Source organism: Grus americana, chromosome 3 (genome assembly GCF_028858705.1).
Source record: "Grus americana isolate bGruAme1 chromosome 3, bGruAme1.mat, whole genome shotgun sequence".
NCBI classification, from domain to species: domain Eukaryota; kingdom Metazoa; phylum Chordata; class Aves; order Gruiformes; family Gruidae; genus Grus; species Grus americana.
Window position 1 is genome coordinate 77,584,333 of NC_072854.1, and position 22,664 is coordinate 77,606,996.

The 22,664-nt window shown below is 41.2% G+C and overlaps 1 long non-coding RNA gene across 1 annotated transcript in view; it reads right to left on the minus strand.

Annotated features, from left to right (window-relative positions):
- Positions 1-6,431: 6,431 nt before the first annotated feature.
- Positions 6,432-22,664, minus strand: part of LOC129205123 (uncharacterized) — a 56,757-nt gene continuing 40,524 nt past the window's right edge. Inside the window, exons 2-4 of the long non-coding RNA XR_008576613.1 lie at positions 16,222-16,320; positions 7,668-7,790; positions 6,432-6,566 (exon numbers count right to left, since the gene is read on the minus strand). This is a non-coding gene — a long non-coding RNA (uncharacterized LOC129205123). The remainder of the gene's footprint in view (positions 6,567-7,667; positions 7,791-16,221; positions 16,321-22,664) is intronic.

Sequence of the window (22,664 nt, forward strand, 5' to 3'; positions counted from 1 at the left end):
GGTCTCTCAGAAATAAATAATTCACCTTGGGATAGGAGAAACAGAAAATTGTTTTGAGTAACAGAAAGCAATTCTGCGCCCTCACAGCGGAATACTGCACACAGCTAGAAGGCGTCAAATATGGTAACAATCAAAACCAAGCGCAGAACTGAATGCATCTTTACCTCAAGTTTTGGATAACATCTGTTAGTTACTAGAACTATTCATCACCTCTGAGCATCCATAATAGCTTTAGACTGAATTTTAGACTGAATAAGAATGTCTATTTCTGCCAGTTCGCATGGTGGGTGAGATTCGTGGCTAACTCAATTGTGACTCCTCACGAGTGACAGAGGGAGGAGAGGTGAGACAGGCGGCAGGTTAGACATTTAAAGTAGGTGCTTAAAAGTAGGTAGGATAAATGCTGTCAGAATTAACTACTGTTTTATGTGGGTTTGCTCTGCCAGAGTAACACTTATAGTTAATACCTCTGTGCACACTGCTTGTTAAGTACACAGTATAAAGGAATAATTGGAGGAATCGTGCAAGAGAAGCCTGTGAAAGGACAGTGTTTAAAAGTTTTGTTTCTTAAGAAGAGCCATATATCCCTGAATTCAGTAAGAAGGTCCCACAATCTGAGACTACCATAACCCACTCATGGGTTTTGCTGGTTTTGACACTTTTCAGTAAAATATTAGCTAAATGAGCAAAATATTTACTTATTACTTACAAAATATTATTTCAAGTAATAAAATAAAATTATTTTAGTCAAGTGTCTGTCCTTCATAGATCAAAAAATCAGAAATTAATTTTAAGCAAAATGGGTCTTCACTTTCAGACTTTCCCTTTGGCCCTCATCTATCTTAGTAGTAGCAAATATGCAGCATTCTCTTTTTGGTATACTACAAAAATAAGAGCTTACTCCTGGTCTTACCACAGTTCTGGACTCATACACACAAACTGGCGCTTTGTTAGGAACCGAAGCCTTACTTTTAGCATATTATTTTTCAAAGGCACATAGCACTCACAGCTCATTTTCTGCCACCTCGGATCCTGATATCATTTGCTTGAAAGGCTTACCTGTAGATATTAGATATCAGTATACCACTAGATATTAAAACCAAGTTTTAAAGCCTAGATGACCTAAAAAAAAAAAAAAAGTCCAATTTTTTTTTTCTGGTTAATATTTGAGAATACAACATTTCTAACCTGTAGGGTAACAAAACCATGACATTTACATCCAAGAAGTATTTAAAATATATTACTTTATGCTTGCAGAAATTTCTTTTAATTTTATTTCAATTAAAATTGATGCAGAACAGGGAGAGGTTGAAACAGAAGGCGCAACTTCTGCCCCTCCAGTCTTTTGGGCAGATTTACCATTGACCCTACCGGAAGCACATTTTTTCAAAAATATCTTTAAAATAAAAACTTTGATTAGTTTTAGCTCTCATGAGAACAAGATGTTACAAGTTTTAGAGGGCATTCAGCCTACGGTCCTTGTCTGCCCACAAACTACCACTCGGTATTACCAGATTTCTGCTGCCTCAGCCCTGAACTCAACCTTACGCCAGTTATACCAAACTGCGTACTGGTTTCAAAGGTTTCCACGTGCAAACTCCCTGTCTCTGGTACCTACCACTCATCTGACTGCTGCAAGCTTTCCCTAGGAAGTAACTAGTTTTACTTTAGACCCACACCCCCCCTATAGGAATACTGTAGAAAGGTGCTTTAGTCCTTACTTTGTCTTGCAAGCTATTAATTTAAAAAATAATTTAAAAGAACAAAAACCAAAAACAAAACCACAAACCAAGCCAAAACCACAACCAAATAACAACAACGACAAAAAACCCCAACCAACAACCACACCACAAAGCAGAGAAACAAGCTGTGATCATTCGATTCCTAACCAGATCGTGGACGCTGTATGCATTTCCAACACCTGCAAACTGGTTGTTTTGCTCCAGCCTCCTGCTCAAAGTAGCACCAAACAGAGAAACACGCTTGGAAGAAAGCAATAAAGTTCATCAGCTTTTTACTACACAGCAGATATTATCATCACCGCCGAATCACAGTCCCTTATGCGATACGGCATGCCTGGAAACTAACTGTGGAGCTAACCCGAAAAACCGCATCTCTGCATAATACGTCTGTAATGGTTCTCCCTCACTGTTTCTCGCACAGGGAAGAATCCGCAGACCAGGTGTAAATTTTAAATAACTTAGCTTCCTATCTAAGATGGAGCCTCACTGTGACTTTGTCCTTGAGAAAAGCATTACCAAGCATGAGGGCCCATCAAAACACTAAGGCTGGTCACCATCTTAAGGAGATAATAAGGAGTCAGGAAAGCCATTTGTATCCCGCAGTGTTTCTGAGAAGCCTGGGCAAGATTTTCCAAGGAGGTCCATCACCTTCATAAACAAGATTGGGGTTCCACGGGGAGAGGACTTTTTTTAACAACCACAAATGCAGGTTGCCCCTCTGATCCTCCAGTTCACATTCCTAGATCAAGATTCATTACTTTTCTATTTTATTGCTCTGGTAGTTGAAAAAGGATTTTGAAATGGGAATACAGTGATCTGGTCTTAATGCAACTCGGATTTTAAGTGTTGATCTGGTTCTCTGTCTCTAAGGCCTTTTGGTCCAACAAAAACGTATTCATTCATGCAACACAGAGCATGAAACACAGTAAATTTATAACCTTGCTTTGCCAAAGTTTGGTGTTACATGTGGAGAAATAAAACTGATGTTTAATCAGCTTTTCAGGTACATACTGGCTGGTCTCTTTCTTTTGCACATGATTAACATGGGAGCAGTAGAGTCATCTTATTTGAATTATTTCTATTGTTTGTGACACGGTTTTGTTCCATCATTTTGGTACTCATTGACCAACAATTGTGAATAAAACCCTGCCATCATTTTTTTCAAATGGGGAAACAGAAAGAAACGTTTGTAAAACAAATGTTCGTATAATAATAGCCTCAAAAATTCAACAGAAATCTGTTAAACAGTGGAGCTATTTGCTATCTTAGACAAAACTCAGAAGGCCTGAAAATGTCTTCATATAAGTTAATATTAAGTATCTCCATATATAATGATAGCAACTGAACTCCTGGACGATGCCATATTGAGAAAGTCAAGATAAATCACATGATGCAAATAAAAAAGGCGACTTTCATGTTGGAAATATTTCTTACTCCTTTTAGAGGTTATGTACTGTAGATAAAAAATATTAGAAACTGTCATTATTATAAACTGTCATTATTATAAACATTTTTATTAACTGTGATCTTACTTAAAGGAATATTCATATTTGGATCAACTAGAAGATAAACATTGTCTTTATAATCCTGTATAACACTTGATATTTAATCACCTCCTGAAATTCCTGTTCAGTTAATTCATTTGATAAAGCCTTGAATTAGACTCAGAAATACTATAACAAAAAAAAAAAAAATCCAAAGTAAAAAAACTCCTATGGTTAAATTACAGGTTTCTACCATACTGGTATAGCTCTAGAGAGATTTAATATTCCTTATAAAATATAATTTTAATTTTATGTATATGAAAATACATAGTGTTTAACTTCCCCAATTCTGCTAACTGGTCCAGCAAGCAAACATGACTTGTCACTAATACTCTCTGCCTTTCATTATTTCACCGTGTGACTGTGTCACTCTTAGACATGTAGTGTTCAGCTTGTAATTTGCAACAAATAGATAAACTGTCATTAATGACTTTGAGTAGCATTTCTCATTGCAGCAATTTTTAATTTTTATATGTGTATGCTGGCAAAATCATTGAGTTCTTAATTTTGCTTTTCTGTATGAATTCAGCAGCTTTCTTGCCTCCTGAAGGAAGCAAATCTGGTAAAAAAAAAAAATCAACAAAGTATTTTATTTCCAACGAGAGTTATTTGATCTCTAAAATTCTTGAGTGACTTGAAGACCAACTGTAAGCTAACGCTCAGGAATAATTCTTAATGCAGGATCCACTTTTAATATATAAATTGCTGGTGTGGGTGACTCATTACACACCACCTTCAGCATTCTGTCTTCCACTAGCGTGAGGCTAATGCAACGGGTAGGACTGTACAGCAACGAGCAGGGCCATCTGCTTGGTGGGCTGCTCAGCTACGCGCTGAAAGCAACTGATTATAGTACTGTGTAGGTTGGCTTTTCTGTCCCGTACGTAACACTAGGCAAGAAGTTATACTGAATAAAACCCTTGAAATAGCAAATGAAATCAGACACAATAGTGTAGCCTGATGTCATCTTTGGAAATAATCTGTGGAACCGATAGGCTGGTATATCTAAAATAATGTTTAAGGAGAACGGATGTGACATTCTATGGCCCTGACCCTCCAATATGCCCGCGCCTCCGTGGAGTCTTTGGGGTTTCAGTGACTTGTTTATGCAGAACTCCTTGCAGAGCCTGGTCAAAATAAACCCCTGCTATGAAGAACAGAGAGGGAAAGTGCAGCTTAACTTTAATCTGGTACTTCTGTCCTCAGGACCTTTAAAGTTGTATTTGGTAAGTCACACGTTACAACCACTTGTAGCACCTACGGATTTAAATGCATACAGCACTAGTTCTGTGAGTAATCATGCAGACTTGGGTGAGACTGCTCATGTGCACTGTGTCTTTGGATGACTGGGATTTAAAGAGCAAATTCTCCCATATCTGTTTACTGGAATATTTGTCCCTTCACCTTTGAATTTAAATCAATAATTTTTTTAAAGGGTTACCAAAATCCTCCCACACTTAGCTAAATTATTTTGCTTTCTGCAGTAACAGAGCATGCCCATTGCTACTAGAAGCTCCTCTGCTTTTTTCATAATTTTGTCCTTCAAGCATCTGAAAAAACACCAAGGTGGGGAGGATCTGGGCTCCTGGGCAATATGGAGTTAACGTAACCCAGGCTTGTAGCTATGAATAGGAAATAGTTTACCCCTGCAGTCAATTTGCCTAATTGATTAGAAGCTTGATTGCATCCCTGAAGGGCTAGATGCCCTGAGAGGATATGCATGCACAGAGGAAGGGAGCTTACATGGCAGCAGCGGCACAGAAATGGAGTCTCCTGTGCTGCTGGAGCCTGGGCCGAGACATGATCTTACGCTGACTACTTCTGGATCAGCGCCTGCCCATCTCCAGCGTGCTCCAAAGCACAAAATCACCTCACAGACTTGGAGAGAGGGGCCCAGCAAGAGAAATCCGAGTGCTACCTCCCGCAGGTCGCTGACGGGCCCAACTGGCTCAGAAGCCAGCCAGAATGTGAGGACGCTCAGCCCCCTGCGGCGAGGCTCTCCAGCAGAAGAAATGTTGTTTTGCCCACCCAAACGCTCCCCACCCATAAACAGTAAGCAGTTTGCTTCTCTAGTCTTTCCTGCTCCCTCACTTCTCAGGCGTGAGAACCAGAAATGCCCAAATGACAGAAGGCCCAAGGTTTGGCAAGCTTCCCCAAGGGTCAGGAACCACCGGAGTGGCTCTGTGGTTCCCTAATCAGCTCCGTAAAGTTGTCTTGTGAAGCCCAGTGGCAGGAAACAGTTTATAGTACAGTAACTCAGCCCATTGTCTGGGCTTTTTCAGCTCAGCTTCATTACTATTACCATGATAAAGACCAGCATTTTTTTTCTACTTCCCTTTTGCCCCTTCAAGTCTCTACTTGCTCTTGACTTTTCTGAATTTCACTTTGATACTTTGACACCTCGGTTGTTCTCCCAGACAGATATAATTACAAGAGTTCAAATAAACCTTGTTTTTGTCGGGATGGGGGGGTGAGAGAATGAGGAGAAAGCATGGGTAGCAGAGAGATGCTGTGAAGATGTGCTGGAGAACTCACCTCCTCCTCAGTTTGGAGCAGATCTTCGGTTCTTTTCTGCAATTCATTGGGCCTCGAAAGCTGCAACGGTGAGACATAATGCAACATTCAGGTTTAGCATAAAACAGAAATAGCAAAACGTGGGCCCAACAGGATAAATAGTGATTGCAGACTGATGACTGTCTTTCGGTGTGTGGTACTCCACCTTCTTCCAATGAGACCTCACCCTTCTTACCATGAGAAAGAATTTGACAACAGTTCAAATTTTGAAAAGAAGAAAAACCCACATGAAAGCTCATTCAAAGCATCACACTGCAAAACAGCATGGTGGCTTGCAGTCTGCTACAGCACTCATTCACTGCTGAGGTGAAGGAAAATGCCTTTTATTCCCCACCCACCCTCCCATATCTCCACCGCTTGCTGGAATTCCTGGACAGTCCTCAAACCCAATACCACCTGCTTCTCCTTAACTTGTGGGACCCCCATGTTGCTAGGCCTGCAAGGTACCAAAAGAATAAAAAATGTATTTCTGGGCCCTCTTATGAAAAGTAATCTCAGTTCTAGTTTCCTGAGAGCAGAAAATGAGTCACAACTTCAGTTATGGTTCACCTGGGAGCAGCTTGCAGAGGTTCTCCTTTGTGTCAATACAAAAAAAAGGCAGTCAGCTGGTGAGGGCAACACAGCCATCGTCCAGTCTCTAATGCAGTGTGAAAAGGAGACCTATGGCAGGGGTTAGACTTTTACTCTGGTGACATTCATAAACCACCTGGAACAAAGACACATGAGAAAAGTGAGCCTATCCTCAACAGAGGAATTATTTCTCTTATCTCCAATTCAACATCTGGTTCTGTCACTAAACGTGCTACTACGTTATTAGGACATGGGGCTGTTATTTCTACAGGAAGATAGATCTCGTTGCTTTTTATCCTATTACTTCCCAATTCCCTTTTTTCTAGGCAATAAGTCCTTGTACATACATACACTTCACCATTGCAGCTCCTGATTTAGTATTCTGAGGACCGCTGTTAGAAACACTTAGACATAGCTTTAATCCTTTTGACAAAATATATTTTTATTCCTCCTGCATTAATCTTAGAGTCCATAATACATCATGCAGTGACCTGGATGACAGAGTACTGGATGAGTTTATTAAACCCGTGGCTGACGCCAAGTGGGAAGAGAATACCAGGAAGCTGGGCTTAGAATATAAAGTGATTTTGACAAGTTGGAAGTGTGGTCTGAAGAAGTGGTAGGCTACCCAGCACAGCCAAATGCAAGACAGTGCACCCAGGCAAGGATAATCCACTACATGAAGACAGGCTGCAAACCAGCTGGTTAGAGAGTGAGCTCTACAGAGCTGAAAGCTGAGGGGCTAGAGAGGATTGCAAGCTTAGCAAACCCAAACGCTGCAAGAGGAACTGTAAGTGTAAGGCCAGCCTGGACATCACAAAACACAGTCATGCTGTTATACGCTGCATTGCAGCTTCAAGGGGAGTACTGCGTCCGTTTGTGCGTGACGTGCTTCAAGAGGAATGCAGAACGGTTGAAGAGAACAACGAAGATGAATAGAGGTCTAGAAAATGCAATCAATTAAAATGGTGTTAGCTTAAAAAGAAAAGACTGAAGACACTATGGTCTGCAAACTGTAGATAGAAAATTATAGGGGTTTTTGTATTTAGTTAGTTATTCTATGGGGAAAAATGCAAAAAGGGATGGGCTTAAGTTGCAGGAAGAAGGTTAAGTCTCACAATATTTTACCGTAATATGCCTAAGAGTGAAACAATTCATAAACACTAGATAGGCTTTTTTAAGGCCATTAGTCTACAGAAATGACTTCTGAAAACACCATGCACTCCATCTACAGTACCTGATCTTAAAAAATCAAATCAACACTCCTATGTTGCGAGATGTATCATCTAGAGGGAACCATCTGTGTGCTCTCGTGTATGCTCTTCTGTTGATTCATGTCCAGAGACAGAAAAACAAACACCTAGAAATGACAGGCAGATTTATTACACTAGAGTATTAAAAATAGGGTCTGTAAAAATAACATAAAAGCTTAAACTAATTTACATGAATGTTTTTCTTTACCTATGATGTATAAAAATATGTATTTCAACTACAGTTTATAAACATGAGTTAAAACATTCTTTTTAATTTTCTGTTTAAAAACAATCTATGAAAAAACATCACAAGAAAAGAGTGACTCCCAAATATTTTTAAAATTATATGAACCAGCTGTGTATAACATGATACACAGTTCGGTGCCCCCTTTTGCTCTTTTTTGAAGCTTTTAAAACACACTGGCACGCTGGACCAGGCTCAACTCCTGTATAAAGCTGAAGCATTTCTACCTAGATTCTGTGGATTTATACCAATATCCAATGGTACTTTTTATTTCTTTCCTTTTTTTTTTTTTTTTTCAAGCAGAGAACAGACTCAAGCCTATTACAGTTTCAAATCACAGTGAAGTTTTACGTCACTGATATTGCACCCTTGGACTTTACTGTGAGATCACTCTGCACTGTCCAGCAGGACAGTAGATCGTTTTGTTGATTTTTCTTTTCCCCTACAGTCTGAAAGAGGTTTTTTTGCATCTCCAATAAATTCCCAAATGAATATTCCCAGGTTTGAGCAATATCCACTGAACATAGTCAGGATTTAAATGTATTATCCTTTAATTGCCTTATAGAAATTCTCAGCCTGGTAGATTGCTCACTCAGTTCTGAATTATTACAGTGTTATATTTATTATTAAAATTATAAGTTAGGGCATGGTTTGCATCTGCTTTCTTAGAGGGTCTGTAGCACTTCAAAATAAGTTTGGTTTCCTTTTTTCTTTCCAGTTGCAGTCTTCCATTTGGAGAATGCCTTTGCCGAATTTGCAGCAGGAGAAAGGGAACATGTTTTGAGTGTTTAGATCTCTTAACATCTCCTGTGAAGTATCACTATCATTGCATAGGCAAGAATATGCAAATAATTTTAATCCTCCCTACAAGAAATACTTGGTTTAATATCAAAAATTATAGAACCCTATATGAGCGCAAATAGATTTCCTTATCCTGAAAGCATGTCTAAGTGTAAAGCTTTTCAGAGAAAAAGGACATCTTGGAAAAAACACTCCCGTGTATAAGGATCTGATCCTAATGTAGACTTTTAATATCAATGGACTTTTGATTTACAGTCTTGTAAATTAAATGCATGTAGTCCTACATGGATGACAATTACAGTTTGTATTTTCTCCTTATCCGTTTCCCTGAACATATTTTAATGTGCGTAGAGAGTATAAGGAACATACTAGTCCAAAATGAACTTTTGGTCTCTTGAGGGCACAGGAAAGTTTGGTTCCTGCAGCGACTGCAACTCCTTTACAGGATCCTTCAAATTTGGCTTTCTGCTACAGTAAAGCAAATTAAAAGCAACCTCCTGGTACTAGAATGCATATTGACCAAAAGTTAACATGATACACATTTCTAAAAAAATTCTACCCGGGTACCCCAGAGGTGCGTTCTGGTTGCTACGGGAATGGTAATCATGAATTTCCTGGCTAGAGTGTGATCAAAATCCTACCTTTCAACACTGCATTAATGTCCTTTTTCACACTTGCAAGATACAGATTTTAGCGGTAGTTCAGGCGTTCCCAAATGGAATAAGCTCTTTTCCCCGACATTGTGCTAGGATGTTAAACTTAACAAAAAACCCAAACCAAACAAAAAAAAACCCCAAAACAACAACAGCAACAAAAGGTTAAAAAAATAATAGTCACACGCAGATGAAACCCTTACAGTATAACCTTCAGCATTTCCAACAAACCCCCCCCAGTTTCCATTCAAACTGGTGGCTCACTGTACCTGAGACAGCTAATTAAAAAAGGAAGTGGTCAAAGTCATGCTTTTTTTGTAAACTTCAAAGGTGATCCCTCTCCTTCCTCCTCTTTACATTTTACTGTCTGGCTTTCTGCCCATCCTGCAGCTGTTAGCTGAGCCTGTGTTTCATGGCGTCAAACCTGCCTCCTCACGGTCCATAAAGTTACAGCAGGGATCGTGATACGCAGGTGTGGAAAAGCCAGAAGTGCAAGATGGGCCCGTTAATGATTTTTCTGGCACCCCATGCTGAGCTGCTGAAAAAAGAGAGCAGCTCGCAGAAGGCAAGTGACTCTTTGTTTGCAAAGGTATTTGAGATCGTATTACTTCTCCCACAGCAAAGGTGTTGGGTTTTCACTTTAAGGGCTGTTTACAGAAATGATTCACCTTTTATACAGCTTTTAAAAAATGCTTTGAGGCTTTAATTGGACACAAGATTTGCATCACACCAGTATGAAAACTCTTACTTTTCATTTAACCCCCCATTAAATCATTCAATGATCTTACTCAATGATAAGCAGCCAGCTCCCATTATGTGGACTTAACAGAGGAAAACAAAAATCAAATCATCAGGGGTTCATTTATGTCATAAGCTTTAATCTGGGAATTTCTGCATCCATTTACATTTGGACAATGAAGGCAACGGAGGCAGAAGGGACCAACTGCTGAAAAAACCCCCACAAAACAACAGGAAAAACACAGCAATTTGCTGTTCTTGAAAAAACTGAACAATGTAATAACTCATATCTAAAACTCTTAGCTTATAAAAAAAATCAATTCAAAGTCTGCTTTATTTTAAACATTGCTCAAGCTGTGGTCTGAACTGTGCCGAAAGAACAACTTTAAACAACTCCAGCTCAAGATTTTTAGAAATGAGTGCCTGAAACTAATAGCCTACAGGAACCATTTTCCAGGATACACAAGGGGCATTCTCCGCCACTCAGAATCAATGAGACTTAAATTTGCAGATCATCCAAGCACCGAGGCACAGCCCAGATTTCACAAAGTATTTAGTGTCCCAGTCTCCAGTAGGAGATAGAGCCTGGAAAGTTGCATTTGGGCTTTAAACTCTGTCCCCAAGCCCCTGGCTAGTAGTGGAATGCTAGCACTTGTGCAACCTCTAGGTCCTAGATCCCCTAGCACCTCAATCTTTAGGTATCTATATTTTAACAACCCTGGCCCTTTGCATCAGTGTTTTAGAGCTGGGCTGTATTTTTTGTGCTAACAAGGGGTGAGCAGATAAGGACTGAAAGAAGAAGCTAATGAGAAACAAATCGTGAGGGGATGGGAGGTTTAAGAGAAGCTACTGAGGCAGAAAAGTGCCAGCTGCGCTGTCATCTCTGCCATCTATCCATACATAATTTGCTTATATCAAAAGTTTAGTACTGTCTACACATAATTCTGTAAGAGAGTTACAATTTCTATTGCTCCTAATGCTAAAGATACAGCACCGCTGGGCACTGCCCAAAGCTCAAAGATGCAAGTTCAGTTGTGGAACTGCTAATCCGTCTAGACCTGCATGATGGATACGCCCCCTCTGGCAAGCAGTGGTAGATGAATTTCAGGCTCCTGACCTGCTCATATATTGTTTTCTTAATACTATATTTCCTTAAACAACCATTTCTGATGTAGCAGTTCCTAGAAACTCAAGGCAGGACTGGGAACAATCACAAAGCTGAAGAAAAGCAGTGCCAACTGTAAATGGGCTGGAACCAGAAGCATTACACCTCTGCTACCGCTTCAGCATTTGGTTGTGCTACTGAGCAGCATCTGAAGTGTGAGATAGCAGGACATCTCTTTAAGCAAGGCCAGTGGGAACCAGAATGGACTTCATTGTCTGCAACAGTGAAGAATGCAGTGTGGTTTCCTCCGTGCTCGTTGTTACACCTAGCTCAGAACTGGCATGGCATGGCTTTGCTGTCAAACAAATGGACCAGGTGCCCTTTCTAATGATGTTAGGGAATGATGTGTGTGTGTGTCATGCTGCTCCTAAGTCCAGTTCTGACAACAGAACTTCCAGGGAACTCAGTACACGTCTCTCCTCTCTTCCAGTAACTGCTGTGGAAACTGTGCCAGCACCTTCAGCATGGAAATATAACACAAACTGCTCATCCCAGGACTCCACAAAGTTGGTATGTATCCAAAAAAAGCAACCAAAGCTCAAAAACCTAACTCAGGAACAGAACTGTCAGAGTATCCACATACAGCAGGGAAATAGAGAAAGAGATATAGAGAAGGTAACAACTCTATATTTTTGCTAGAAACTTGTTTCCCAGCTACCAAAAGGAAGAGTAAGGTGAGCTCATGAATAATTGCTTTTGCTGGTGCCCTTGACTGCCAGACTAATCTTTAGCTATCCATCCTGCAGCAGGCTGTAATAACCTCCCCACCTGTGTCAGCAGATACATTTTAACAGCAAAGTGCAAGAAAAAAGTCTTCTTTTAAAATCAACAAATCTCAATAGCCTTCGTGCTACACCCACAAGCCACCTAAATTACATGAACTGGCCTGTCTCATTATGTTTGTGATGCCCAAAAATGTCTTCCCAATGGTATGTTACATAGTTCATGAAAAACTACTCTGCCATCAGATTTTTCAAGAATCTCTAACCTTACAGCTCTGGAGGGTGATGAGCCAGTCTTCTGGGCTCCCACAAGAAAGTAAATTTTTAAAAAAGCATGTTAGAAACTGAAAAGCTGAGGGAGACTGGGCATGGTGGGTGGGTGTTGCAGAACACTGTGGTAAATTGTTGGCTCTGCCATGGGACTCTTCGATGGCCACATTCATGACATACGTCTTTTTGCACCACAACTCCTTTCTCTGGTGGTGATGGCAGCACAACCCTCATCTCACAACGAGGGGTTGCAATGAAACAAGCAAACAAACAATCTTAAGGGTTCTGAGATAACCAAATATCAAAATCATTGAGGCAATAGATTTATCTCAGACTGATTTTTTAGGTTCTGCCTTTCTCTGGCATCTGTAGGATTCTTTATTCTCCCATTCCCAACCTTCTTTCTTATGGATACTGCCAGCAACAGCAAGCACCACAAGCGGCATCCTGATTTGTGCTGCATTACAGCAGTCCCTTTTGAAATGCCTCAGATACGGTTTGGTAAAACCAGCTATAAGCCCCGAGGAGTAAGCATCTCACCTCCAGGCGTGCTCGCCTGTTCTCCACCGGCAACGAAGGACTCTGTCTGGGTTCAGCTGCTGAGCATCCTACTGGGACTGAGCTACGGGGTTTTCTCTGCCAGCCTCAGCTCTGCCCTCCCCAGCACAGCCGGGGCAGTGGCAACTGCAGCTCCCAGCCACATGCTACACTGAGATCACTGGCATGCAGCAAGTGACACGTACCACAGCAGGGCATCCCCTGCTTTACTAAATCCTATAGACTGCTTAAAACATGGAATGGTTATCAACGTTACACACTGGCAAACTAATTTTTGCAGACCACTATTGCCATCTCTGCTCTGTATTGGTGTACTTGTGGTATATATTTTGATTTAAACAAGCACCTTTGTGATATTAAATTCTGATTTCTACCAGCTTACTTGTCGTACATTTAATCAGTTATGTTATTATGACACGGTCCTTCTTAGCTTGAAATCAAAGGCTTTAACCCTAAGGCTGAATGAGGCACAGCACAATGCAATGCAAGGTTAAATCTCCCATTTGGACCTAGGTGGAGCACCAGGCTAGCGGGGCTGTCCTGCTTCGTATTACCCTGCTAGCTTACTCAGAGAATAAAAAGTTTCTAGCACACCTTGATTTTCCTGAACTTGTTTGCAAAATTTTTCAATTAAAAATATTTGAGGTTTGCAATTTTTCTTTAATTCTGATTGACTAGCTTATAACAACAGAAACAGGTATAAGCCGTAGCCAAGTCTATGTGTTTTTACTTTTAAACTGAAACATGGTTTTCAAATTGTAACAATTTCAAAACTATCAAAATGCTGAAAGCGTGTGAAATTTAAACCAAATAGAACATGTTGTGAAAAACAGTGGCGTTCAAACATAAATATTTCCCATTTCTTCATTTCTCCCTTTTTCAGTCAATTCTAATCAAAGAAATGCTAAAGAACATTAAAACTCGATAAATCCATGATAATATGACAAGGGCTAAACCTTGTCTGATCTGGCAAGCGAGAGGAAGCTGGGAGGAATTCCAAGGGAACGGCTGGAGTGAGAAGTGAAACTGCAAGACTGTGAGATGGTGATCAAAGGGAACAAGGACTCCCAGGCACAGTGAGAAGAAGCGTTACTGTCCTGGAGAGATGAATGAAGAAAATTTGTAAAAAACAGGGTCCTCTTTATGCTGCAGTTCCCCCAACGCTGTTCAGAAGAGTTGCTTTTTAGCTGTTACATTAGCCCAATTCAGACAATTTCATCGACTTCCTTACATTCACCTTGTTATCTCAAATAACATCCCAAGCTCTACAGGGCATTTCACTATGCCCTGGGTGGATGTGCAACATCAGATCTGACCACATTTCAGGGACAATCCACCCAACTGAATGTCCAAAGGCTTAATGAGCTGATGTTTGACATATGTTTCATCTAAGAATTTTTAAAGGCAAATAATACAGCACCATGTTAGTAAGAAACAAATTAACCAGCTGAGTTTTTCTTTTTATTGCTGTTGTCGACAACAACAGTCTCTATATATCAAGCAAACAACTTTCAGACTCAGAATATCATTGTGTTTTAAAGCAATAATTAATGAAGTTCATTTTTCTCGTAGATAAGAAATTAAGTTTTCTCTGTTGCGATAGTAAGGGGTTTTTGAGGCATTTTCTACTGTAATTTGGAACATAAAGATCCTTCAGGTATGGTATAGACAGGCATCAACGCGATGGATGGGAAAACATGTAAATTAAAAACCAACCAACCACCCACACACACACAAAACCCCCAAAAAACCAAAACCAGCAGAACAGTCTGCTCCTTAGTTCTGCAGTCCTGATGCTATTTTTTCAAGCTGGCACACCTCAGTGCTGTCCCATAGCCCTCATTCATACAATTTTTTTCTGGTGCGGAATGGAGCAGAGACAAAATTTCTGAGCACGTACAATATTTCAGGTGATAGAATAAGATCATGGTGGGGAAGGGGGGAAGCAGTGTTTTCTTAGTAAGGAATTAGGCATTTTGGAAGACTTCATCACTTCCAGCTAGAGCTGAAATTCAAAATACTGTCTTAAGATTCTATTTTCTTTTCTGCTCCTGACTAAAGTTAGCCACCTGTTTCTATGAGTAGCATCTATGATTTGTTTATAGTAATTTCTATGTAGTAATAGTTGTTTTTAATGTTCACGAAGGAGCTATACCTCTCAAGAGATGGAGGTAAAGAAAAAAATCAGTGAAGGGAAAGAAAGAACTAACACAGAGCTTCCGAGGCCCACTCCAATCAGGGCGGCGGGGTGGGCTATTAGGATGACCGTGGTCCGAGCACTCCGGATGAGCTCAGAGAACCTGTGCAATGCTTAGGCAGCAACATACAGGCAGCAGTGGAGCAGAAAATAGCTGAGGGTATTAGGAAAGCAAGGCAATACGAGGTACTGTAACGGAGAAGAAAAGCTGTAAGAAGGTATGTAGGTAAGAAAAGACGGGGATCCAGTGAAAGATCCTCCCACGGGAGTGGGACAACTCAAGCAATAGGCCAAGAAATTATTTTAGCTCTTGTGCTCTGAAGAATGGAAGTATCTGGCCTGGAGGAGGGGGAGGGCTAAACATCATTGTATTATCAAAGTGGGACTAGATGTAGGCGTGAACAATGGTCCAGTGCAACAGAGACGACATTCAGACAAAGTTCTCACATTATCTACTAACTGGAGGGGAAAAAAACAATTTAAAAATATATTGTTTCATCCTCAGCAGCAAGGAAGAAAGAGGACAGCCATGCTTATTTAAAATCAATATATGCATAATATTTAGAACTAGTGATATATGTCTTTTTTTATTGAGAGCATTAGAATGGTGAATTTCATTGGAAAGGCTGGAGGAGGGGGAACAGTACAGTCACTGCTTGAAATCCCTCCCTATGTGCAAAGTGGAGGCAAGACCTTCACAACTCAAATGATACATTAGCCTCGTGTTGTGCAAGGCTGGACTACTCCCCTTGCACCTTATGGACATATGAATAAAGTATGATTAAAGCCCAAAAATATGTCTTGAATTACTTGGTAAGATTTTTTATTATTATTATTTTTAAAAGACATATCAGAGAGGTATTAAAATTAGAATTAAAAAAAAGGATGGTTATAAGATAACTGCCTTTTCAACAGGTGGGGATTGACAAGTTACAAATATTTTCCTTTTTAGTTCAGATAACTTTTTACAGCAATGAAATCAGCTCTGAAGTGCTTTGAAGCCAAGCATAACCAAACCACCCACTGACTTATGAGTAACTCTGTAGAAATGGCTACCAAGTGCAACTTCAGTAAGGCCACTGGAAAAAACTGCTGACAAACATGGCCTTTATTTCATACACTCGGCTTAGTCATTTTAGAGCGAAATGCAGCTGAAAGGACCCAGCGACGGCTGGGATTTTCACACTTACCTTAGGAAATATTTGCTCAGTTTCTTTTTGGGGCTTTGTGTGTTTACAACGACGAGGCAGACGTTGGCAGCCCGCCGATCCCTGCACTCTGGCTGGGCACTATGAGCAAAAGAAAGAAAAAGTCAGAGGGATGCATTTTCTAAATGGGATATTCAATTAATGATGGTGTATTTGCCCCTTGACGTGCCATCCTAAAGTGCACCCTCACCTGGAAAAGGGTAACTAACATAACAAGTAGGACTGTTTTAGAGATTATATTTTCCTTATTCACGCCAAACACCATTTCTTTGAAAGAAAAAAAAACAAACTTCTGAACAGGACCACATTCTGTTTTTTCATACTTCATTCTGGTTTTTATCCAACATATTTTCTTTCTGCTGGGCTGTATTCTGCTCTCACTTACCTTCAATGGAAGTAGAGAGTAAATGCTCCAGTGCCAGTGAAACGGGTCCAGTTTTACATGGGCATAGTTGAAGTAGCTCAGCCAAAACAAGTGGAAGTCACCGGCTAAAGGAGGTCCTGTCTCCTCCATTCTAGTGTTTGTACAGCTATGTAGTGAGCCATATCAGGAAGCTAGCTCAAAACTAACCTGAAGAAAAATTAGGGAGTGGAACGTGGAGATGATTTCCTCCGGGTCAGCACCAAGATCTGCCTCCCGACGCAGGCACCGTGAGTTCCAGCGGCAGCACAAGCATGGGCGAGCTGGGGGCAACACCTTCGCTGCAAGCAGCACAGACTCACATCAATCCAAAACTACCGTGAAACTACAGACCTGGCCTAGTTTGCAATCAAGGGAGGCAAAACAGGAGAAAAAACAAAGAAACACTCAAAGGAAAACTTTTGTTTGTTTGTTTTAGGTCTGTGAACCAGGTTATTTTGGTGTTAGACAAGCACTAGTGGAAGACCAAGGACAGGAAGGGGAGGGAGCAGGACTTGGCAGCAATGGCTATTATATCAGCTTAACTGTAGCACCAACCCATCACTTAAGCATCTGTGGTAAGCTGATTGTTACGGCAAAAACCTCAAAATTCTTGAGATTTTTTTTTCCTTACTGGCTAAGAAATTACAGTGGTTCTTTCCAAGATCTTTCATAAAAGACAGATCTACATGAAGATACAATATCTGGCTCAAAGGCCAAGAATTGAAACTATAGGGCTTGGAAACAGAGATTTAAAGCCTTGTTCAGGCCACCTTACTCCTCTTTCAATAGAAAAAGAGGAGGATGGAGAGGACCCTATTAATCTTTGCGTAAAGGCCGTTCTCATGAAACCTTAAACACAGTGATTTTGCTCCAAGTGGTTATTACGCTTCCATGAGGCCTACAGCAGTGCAATTGCATTGGTTCACTGTTTGTTCCCATAGCTTCCGCCGTCTGCCTCAAATCACTGCTGATGAAGTGGCTGCTACCTGCAGCTCTCAGGAGCAGCCGTGAACAGCACTGTGCTGGTGTTCCGGAAACATCTGGCTCTGGCTCTGCTGGAAGGAGCATAAGAGGAAGGTACTTGCGCATTTTCCTTCCCAGGCATGAGCCAGAGGTGCAAAGGTTCACAACTGATGCAGCAAAGGAAACCTCAGCCACAACATAGGTTTGGTTAGATGAGTTGATGGCAAATTTCATGCAAAAATTCATGTCAATGCCTCAAACAATTTACAAACCCTTAAAGAGTTTATTACAATGATTTACTGAATAAAAACATAATGAATGCAGTCAGAAGTTTTTCATTATTTGACAAGCTAGGTTGGCAATGAGAAGAGTGTGAATGCAATATACTTTGATTTTGTAAAGGATCTGATTTAAAACTTCCCTGGGAAATTCTGATTGAAATGGAAATTCCATACTTGGCAGCAGGCAGATTCAGAATGGGTACGTCTAGACAGGCCAAGTTCACCTAGAAAAGATCCTGAGCAACCTGATCTAGACTTGAAGTTGGAGCAGAAGTTAAATGAGAAACTTCCAGAGTCCCTTGCAACCAACATCTTTGCAATATTTTTAAGTGCTCATAGCTATAGATTTGATCCACTCACTTTAACAGAAGCACCCTGCGTCAGGTGAGTACTTTACCAAAAGCACTTAAAGAGGAATAGCTGAAGTCATTACCAAAACTGAATGCCTCTCTGGACTACCTGCTTCGGCCAAACACAAGTCACTGGCCCGTCTATGTGACAGCTGGGTGAAATACAATGGATCCTTGAACAGGAGACAGGGTCAATAATCAGTTAGGCCCTCCTGACCTTAAAATGTAATGAATAAAGACAGGGTTAGATGAAGAGCTGTCAGGGAGAAAACACTCTTTGAAGTTTGGTCAGCGTTTTTCAAACTACAAGATTGTTGGTCTTAGCCTGGAGAAGAGTTTGCGTGCCTCAGAGGTCATCTCCTTTTTCCAGCTGCTCTAATTAAAGAAGCCTACAAACAATCTTGTCTGTGCCTTCCTGACCGTGCAGTACAACGCAAGCTGTTACTGAGAGGGAAAGTAACGGCAAACATCCCAGTTACAGCAGGCGGACGGGGCAGGAGGCCAGCTGAGCAAAGAGAGGAGGCAGCGGACCAGCCTCCCGGACCCGGTGCCAGAGGTTAGCTATATATTGCACTTTGTAAACAACAAAGTCCTTGGAGCTCTCTTCCTGCAGAAACCCCACGCAGCCTGCAAACAAGAGTTACAGCAAGGAAGGGGAGTTCTTTCAAGCAGCCTCTACAAGTGCGTGCGTCCCATAGTCCTTTGTCAGATGCACACTTGGCCTTAACTCCGAGACATTCATTGCTTTCACTGCGCGCGTTTGTTTTGACAAAACAAAAGTTAAGGAAGGGTCGGGCTTAGAGCAAAGATGTTCATTAAAACTCCCCTAGTCTTTGTTAATGTATTAAACGTAGGAGATCTGCTTTAATTTCAGTCCTGTGAAAAAATAAAATACAAAATCTTGCCATAATGCATAACTATTATGCTCTAAAGAAAGAAAATTGCTAAGTGCTTGTAAGACAATTAACACTTGCATTTTCTGCATGCAGGAAACAAGGGAAAAAGAAGACATCCAAAAGAGGGAAAGAATCAGGCATTCTGTCTAGTCTCCTGAAAAAGAGGACTATGAGGGAGACTTGTTTTTATGCTGCTTGCTGCATCATCCTGTAAATCAATGCAGATGCCCGGTTCTTGCTTCAGATCTGTTTCAGGAGAGATTTTGCACTCAGCAGGCAAAGTGTGCCAGCACTGGAGTGAGCAGTGTTATCGGGTGTTAGCTGCAGCACTCTGATACATCCTTGAGAACTAGCACATCATTAGGGATACTTTCACAACGGAATGTGTGGGTCTTAGGTCCATATGTCAGACAAAAGTGAGGATCCTTTTAAGGTGGAATTAAGAAAAACTTAACAACAAATAAGTTTTAATAACTGTTCCTTTAAGTGCTCCTTTTGCATTTGATTTCAGCACTATTACTGAGATTCTCAAAAACCAGTTTTGATAAAGCAACTCTGTATGCTCTTTTGTAAAAAAAAAAGGTAAAAACAAAACAAAAAATAAACCAAACAAACAAAACCCCAAACAACAACAACAAAAAACACCTACCACAAGAGGTAGCTACTTGTTTGAAAAGTGCTCTGAAAGAGAAATTATCAGGGAACTTATTTTGCAGTGCAATACCAGGTATTACAGATATGAAGTCTGATTCTCTCCTCTGTGCACCTTGGGCAGTCATTGCCACCTCCCTGAATTAGCAGCAGTTTACACCTACTTGCACTGATATAAATGACAACACAAGAGCAAGGTGATAGAAAACAGGTCTGCAATGTAGACCCTCAGCCAAACATACCTGCAACCCTTTCACAAAGCAAACTATATATTGCTCTATGTCTAACTCTCTATGTGACAATAATACTAATAAGCTATAGGGAACTACATACAACATAAATGACACTTTTTATACACTGGACTTACAAGATTTGTTAATGACCAATATATACAAAAACAGTAAAACACCCTTTTTCACATGTTACATTCTAAGCACACTTTAAAATAAATCAGGATTTGTTCTCTGGCACAGCTGAAGCAGGACCTGCTCCCCCAGCAGCCACCTTGATGATGAAAATGGGGAAAGTTCACACTGATCCAGGACTTGGCAGCACAAGGCATCACAGTTCCTGGAGAGCACTCCCAATTCCCACAGGCAAGCACCTGTCCCAGTGACACAGTTTCAAGAACACACCACAGACAACTACGAGATTAAATATGAAACTCCCTGACCACACTGGCACGTGACCTCAGCTGTTACTATTCGTAAACTACATGGCTGAATAACCCCAGATTTTCTAAGAAAGAAGTGACGCTGGTTTGCTTTTTCACTGTGAGGTTGCTGAAAAGCATGAAGACCTGGGGTGCTCTCCAGCCTTCCTTAGCTACGCTGCTAAAAATGAACTGGTGCAGGTCTCCCATTCTCCACATCAGTCACCCCTGCTGGGATGTCAAGAGACCATCAATATCATATCTGAGATACTCCGCTCACGGAAACATTGCCAGTTAACAACTTTCGGCTTTTTTCCTGATTATCAAGTTTCACTCCAGAGATAACTGGAAAATACTTAAGTTGAAATAACTTCCTAAGGCCCTGTTTTATAGAATAGCTATTCAGATTATCTCCCTGTATTAGCCCTGCATAAAGCAGCTTATTCCTTAACATTGCCAAGCATGTAAAAGGAAGCCCACTGTCAGCAGAGCCACCTGTGTATTCACAAGATACCGGCTACTTTGCACCGATTTGCACATGGATTGTTTTTCATCCATAATCTATCTGCTTCATAACCAGCCAGCTAATACAGTGGGGCCTCCCCTGACTGCCTTTACCAAGAGCACACTAAGTTCTTAGTGAAGAACAGAAATTAATTTCAAAGCAAGGCCCAGCCCATGCCCTGCCTCTGATACAGGGTGTGGGGGGGAAGTCTTTGCTGAAACACCATTCCACTTTAGGATGAACTGCCTTAAACGTTCTAAACAAACAATGATTTTTCATTGTAAATCCCCAAACTCCATTTTTATAGATCTATCCTATACACATGCTTCTGTTTCCCAGAAATTATGCACGATACCTGATTCTTATCCAGATTCTCTGGCATCTGCTGCTCCACCTCTAACTCCTTTTGCTACTAAGATTAACTTTAGACCGAAGTAAGTATCAATACATACAACTCCGGACAACAAAATTCCACACTGATCTCAACTGCTGCATCTAGAGTTAAAACAGGAGCAGCTGGTGTTCAGGGGGCTCTGGTTTGGGAGTTATGGGTGCGAGTGGAAGGCGGACTGGAAAAGGAAGGAAGTTTGTTTATACAACCGATGACAATTTCTTGGCTGTCAGCGGCTGCTTTTCTGAAATTTCTATGCCAAAAAGTGAAAGAGTGTTTGGGTGGGGGTGGTAAAGCCGGTCCTCAGAAAATGCAGTTCTTTGAAAGGTTTTCCACACCAAGAACGGCAGCGTCTCCTCCTGCCCTCGCACCGAGGGGCCAGACCCCACAGTCCACAGGCTGCCCCCTCCTCCTCGGGCGGGCACGTTTCAGTGATGCCTGAGAGGAGGAAAGCCAGGGGATTCTCAGAACAAGAAGCACTGCACACATGTAAAGTGGTACTGCTCCAGGGAAGGAAAGCTGCCTGAAGCATGAAGTTTGGGGGTTTATTTTGTTGTGAATAGAAACAGATGTGGGAGGGAAGACAGAGGAGCTGTAGTCTTCATCCGCATTCAAGTGATACTTGACACTACATGATAGTAGCCACCAGACACACACACACAAAGCCCCACGTCCCAGGACTTCCTTGGTATTTAAAACTTCTGCCTCATCCCTCTGAAGTCTAATACCCCTACTCAAAATCAACGCCTCTTCCTTGACCCATCTTGGCTTATTGCTCTTCACCTCTGGGCTGAACACCACATGCATCTCTCACTTTTGTCCCTCCTCAGCCCTGTGACAGCCTCCACTATTTTTCTCCTTCCTGGCTCCCACCCTTCCTTGTCACCCTTTTTCTCCTTTAAAACTACCTTGGCTTTGGCCCCTAGTTTTGAAGTTATGTCTATACTGTAAGGGAGAGATATCTGATTTATTTTTAACAGGCAGGCTCAAACACCCATAAGTGTGATCTAGGCTGCAAGGAGCAAGCCATGGGCACTTCGGACGCCCCTCAGTTCCAACAAAGGCTCTCTGTGTTACGCTGCAGCCCAGCACATACAGGGATTTCTCATCACGCTCTAACGGCTCCTCATTCTCCTCTGGCTCTTGTCCCCTGGCTGTGAGAGCTCTTCAAAGCTCTATTCTGGGTCTCATCTTCTGTATCTTATCCTCAGGGAGCCTCCTCTCTTCACACTGATATAACTATTACCTTTAGGTAAATGGCTCGCAAATCTACATGTCAATACCAAACCGATCTCCCTCGGTTTCTCCCTACACATCTAATAACACTTCTGAT